The sequence below is a fragment of the Lissotriton helveticus genome, chromosome 5_1, assembly GCF_964261635.1.
Source record: "Lissotriton helveticus chromosome 5_1, aLisHel1.1, whole genome shotgun sequence".
In the NCBI taxonomy this organism is placed as follows: Eukaryota; Metazoa; Chordata; class Amphibia; order Caudata; family Salamandridae; genus Lissotriton; species Lissotriton helveticus.
The window spans coordinates 293,107-298,380 of record NC_136065.1 but is presented as its reverse complement, the minus strand read 5'-3'; the positions used below and the strand labels follow the sequence as shown (position 1 = coordinate 298,380).

The window sequence follows — 5,274 nt, the reverse complement described above, 5'->3', positions numbered from 1 at the left end:
CCTCTGCTCTGCAACCTACCCTAAACTGGCACCCCAACCCTCAAAACACCCCCGGGTCTTCCCTAAAACCTGCAGGGTGGGCGGGTGGACAAAATTAAAAATACCCTCCCAGTGGTGCTCAGGTGTCAGGAAGAGGCCGGATCTTCCTCTCCTGACACCTTATATGCCCTCCCCATCCCACCCCTTCCCTTAACCCCTGTAGTCCCACCCTCCACCTTGTCCTTCCGTATTGCGCGAAAACCCCGGGGGAAGACTGGTCTGCGACCTTCGCTTCCCCCGGGGGCCGCATTGTGCCACGGGATTCCAGTGTTTCTGCCCCGAATTTAAAGATTGGATTTAAAAAGAAGGAACGTCATTGATCATTTACAGGAACAAGTTATAAACTGAAGCGGGCACTGAGCAGAGGAGACTGAGAAATAAGTCATTAGTGTTAAGATGTCTGAAGGGTGGATAATCTGACACCTGTAAATCCGTGTGCAGTGGAAAAACTGGATTATACAGCTATGTGTAGAGTGCACAGTGTCCACAGTGTACAGAGCGGATAGTGTCAGAGCTGTACCTTTGTGTTCAGTGTAAAGACGCAGCATTGTGCACCTACATGCAGAGTGTACAATGTCCGAATCATATCTCTGTGTACGGAATGGATAGCGTTAGAGCTGTGCATCTGTGTACAATGGATAGCGTCAGAGCTGTGCATCTGTGTACAATGGATAGCGTTAGAGCTCTGCATCTGTGTACAATCGATAGCGATAGAGCTGTGCATCTGTGTACAATGGATAGTGTCAGAGCTGTACATCTGTGTACAATCGATAGCGATAGAGCTGTGCATCTGTGTACAATGGATAGTGTCAGAGCTGTACATCTGTGTACAATCGATAGCGTTAGAGCTGTGCATCTGTGTACAATGGATAGCGTTAGAGCTGTGCATCTGTGTACAATGGATAGCGTTAGAGCTCTGCATCTGTGTACAATCGATAGCGATAGAGCTGTGCATCTGTGTACAATGGATAGCGTTAGAGCTCTGCATCTGTGTACAATCAATAGCGATAGAGCTGTGCATCTGTGTACAATCGATAGCGTTAGAGCTCAGCATCTGTGTACAAAGGATAGTTGCAGCACTGCACAGCTACATGCGGGGTAAGTGGTGTCTGGATCGTCGGTATGTGTACAGAGTGGATAATGTCGGACCTGTACTTCTGTGTGCACAGTAGATTAACAGTACACACATATATATGTATATATATATAAATATATATAATGGGAGCTGGACATGAATATACTGAGCGGACAGAGTCAAAGCCATTCAACCGTGATAAGATTGGATAGTGTCTGGATGAGTGCATGAGTAGATGATATTAAATATCGGAGACCAGTGCAGGATCCCATCAATGTGGGAGTGTTATAATGAATCAATTCTCCTCTACCTGTGGGTGTATTTGAGGCAAATAAAGTTCATACAGACACTATTTTTTGTTATCTTGGTGTGATTTGCAACTCCCCCCCCCCCCGCCCCCATCTTTTATAAACATCATAACATGGCCCGGCTGAGGCGGAACTGCCAAAGATACATTTCATTTTCAGTGATAGTCGCGGGGCTTAAAGAGCCCAAGTGTCCAGAAGACCCTCAAGAGGCCTGCGCTGATTACAATAGATATTGATCCTGGGGCTTCAAGAGGTTGTGGAATGAAAGGGGCCGGGGGTGTTCAGCTAAATATCGATGCCAGGGCTATGAGAGGTCATGGAATGAAAGGGACAGGAGTTGTTCAGCTAGATATCGATGCCAGGGCTTCGACGGGTCGTGAAAGAAAAGGGGCAGGAGGTGTCTGCGAGATATGGATGCCAGGACATCGAGGGGTCATGGAATGAAAGGGGCAGGAGGTGTACAACTAGATATCGATGAAAGGGCTTCGAGGTATCGTGGAATGTCAGATCTCTGCGTAGTGAAGTCTCAGCATGCAGGTTCCCTCGGTGTCAGCTGAAGCGCCCCCTCCACTAATCTTTAATCATATGGGATGGTCTTTATTTATAATAAAAAGCAGCGTTGTGATGTGCGTATAGATTAGTGATGTTATGGATATGTAGATAGCCCTGACGCCCCGTGGATGAAGATAGAAACCACATTTGTACATACTGAACAGAAGGGCCTTGTAGATGATGTTTGAGGCATCGTGATAATGTTGTGCGAAGCTTAATGTGTAAACAAAGTAGTTTCAGAGAAACTAATCCACCATTGTCTTGCACGAAAATATGTGCAAGGGTCACGACAGAAATGTTTTTTGTGAAAAATAGACAATGTAAGAAATAAGCAGCTACACTACTTGGGCCTAGCCCAGGCACAGAACAACACTGTTACTGGAAAATCACCTATAAAAAAAATCTACATGAAGAGAAGTGAGGCTTCAAAACTTATCAATGATTACAATCCAGTAATCCTGTCCATGTGGAATGCCAGCATTGATATTTAGTTTGTAGTACTCAGTGTATGCAGTTCCATTGCTGTTGCTCAATATGTCACTTCATATATAACAAAGTCTGAAATAGGGGATGAGAGAGCACCACAGAAGTCTATAGTAAAAAGCTTTACTGATTCGATTTTAAAATGCTTTCCCACAAGGAAATTGGATCTTTTGAAGCCTGTGTCACGCTCATTTCTAGTAGTTTGTACAGAAAGTCCAAATCAATAAATTTGCCAAGACAAAGTATATCCTGAGCTTAAACAGACAATAAAGTATGTGTAAACACTCGACAAGTGGTGTATTTCTTCTTTTCTTCCTTTATTCAAATAGAATCTTCTCAACACAGTCTAGCTGCCAACACGTGTTTCGTCTATAGTGGTATTTGACCACAGACTTCTTCAGGGCTATAGCTAGGTTACCAATTCTTGGACGTTTGACAAATTTGTCAATGACTAGATGGAACGTTTCGTATAATCTGAATATACAGGTTTCCAGTCTCAAAATATTGAAATCCAACAAATACTCCAATAAACAGGGAGCAATCAAATGAGCCACCGGGAACAGAGTAGGTCCTAAGCGGTGCGGGAAAAACGGCGTCTATAAATCAAGTGGATGCATTATACCCTATACCATCACTTTACAGGAGAGAAGAGCGTTACAAGACCTAAAGAATGATAAGGAAAATTACATGAAAGAAGCCCAAGTACTGAAAGCTAAACTATTAACCCCTTCTACGCTGATGACGAGCTGGGCTCGTCATGGCGTAGCCTCCTCGCACGCTGATGACGAGCCCAGCTCGTCACGTAACATGCGGTTTAAAAAAAAACCAGCGTACGAGCGGAATTCCGCCCGCACGCATGCGGTTAACAAGGAGTTATCCTAACAGAATAGTAAAAAATTCCCTAAAACGCGCTTGGTTTTGCTCGAGAGATTTACTGACCACTAAAGAAAAAACTCCCCTTGAAAGACTGATTTGTGTGACTACTTTTGGCACACACAAACAAGATTGATCACAAAAAATTGGAATCTCTTTAGGAACATTGATCCTGCAATAGAAACTCCTATGTTTGCATTGAAACGGGGCAAGAATGTCACGGATCACCTCGTACATTCTTCACACGAGGCAACACCAGGCAGAGGACCAGAACACTCAAACCAGCTTGGGCCTACCAGAGGTAAAAGGCCATTTTAAATGTGGTAATTGTGTGGCGTGTACCTGCACATCTGATACAGACACCTTTGAACATGCTAATGTTAGACAAGTTCTCAACTTTTTCTCAAACTGTAACTCTTGAAATGTTGTTTATTGCATACGGTGCACCCGTGACTTACCATACATTGGACAAACCTCACAACCCATCAAAGCGCGCATTGGCCAACACTGACGCATAATAAGGCGTTCGGTGCTGAATGCCCCTTTGGTGTCACACTTCATGGAAAAGAACCACACAGGGGATGAAATAAAATGGCAGGTCATGGACCAAGCAACTGTCCCTGAAAGAGGCGGCGACATATCACAGACTCTGCAAAGACTTGAATGTGAGTGGATAGAAAGGACTCCTTCTATCCTCCAAGGACTCAATACAGCGGAGGAATGGCGTGGTTTTGTGGCCACTCCGTCTAACTGATTAGAAGATCTACACTGATGCAAAAGGACGCTGAGCTCAAATGTGGGACTCTGTATAAGAACATTACAATTCAGGATTTTTACAACAGCAATTTACTCCTGTACCTCAACTGACAACTAACATGTGGATATTGTTGATACCCTTACCCTTGTACCATTGTATATTGCTGTATAAATGATGTGAACTTTATCATTTGATTACATAAATGTGCACAATTGTACACAATATTACAGGTCAATACCCCTTGCTTCTTCTAGATATATGACACTGATGCACATTGTGAGTTCTCCCAGAGACCACTAGCGGTGTCACAGTGCACACCTGTTAACACAACCTGATTCATGACTAATGACTCCCTACGGGTCCTTCCATACATCAATATGCGTTTTCGAACTGGCTCATCCGTTCTTGTTATATTAAGTACTATCAAGGACACTTTTTACCACGTACCGTATATGACGCTCATCTCTTAGATTAAATGAAGGCGGTAACCATCCTTGGTGAAGTATCTCCGGCATCGGCACACCTGAAGAGTAGTATCCATGTACACGTGTTGTTTCAATTGTCTTGTTCAGTTGAGATCGCAATTACCATACACTTGTACTGTCATTTTATTATGTTTCTTCGCACTAAACTAGACATGTGTGTCAGCATCACCATTATTGTTTCATCACTGAGGTTATCACTGAGGTAGAAGTATGCTCTCTACGCACCGATAATTGCTCCCTGCCAAGGCGGAATAAAGATAGAAAACATCCTACCTTCCCCTCCACATGAGAGGAGGTGAGAGTTAAAGATATACTCTCACCTGCACAACAGAGGAGGTGAGAGTTAAAGATATAATCTCACCTGCACATCAGAGGAGGTGAGAGTTAAAGATCTACTCTCACCTGCATGTCAGAGGAGGTGAAAGTTACAGATCTACTCTCACCTGTACGTCAGAGGAGGTGAGTTAAAGATCTACTCTCACCTGCACGTCAGAGGAGGTGAGAGTTAAAGATATACTCTCACCTGAAAGTCAGAGGAGGGGAGAGTTACAGATATACTCTCACCTGCCCACCAGAGGAGGTGAGAGTTAAAGATCTACTCTCACCTGCACGTCAGAGGAGGTGAGTTAAAGATCTACTCTCACCTGCACATCAGAGGAGGTCACCTGCCCATCAGAGAAGGTGAGAGTTACAGATATACTC

General features: G+C 44.0%; 1 long non-coding RNA gene across 1 annotated transcript; it reads right to left on the bottom strand.

Annotated features, from left to right (window-relative positions):
* Positions 1-297: 297 nt before the first annotated feature.
* LOC144752880 (uncharacterized) lies at positions 298-3,184 on the bottom strand. Its single transcript, XR_013594131.1, has 4 exons — positions 2,365-3,184; positions 1,722-2,324; positions 1,125-1,660; positions 298-697 (listed from the first exon to the last, which is right to left on the bottom strand). It is a non-coding gene; the product is annotated as an uncharacterized LOC144752880 (long non-coding RNA).
* Positions 3,185-5,274: the final 2,090 nt, after the last annotated feature.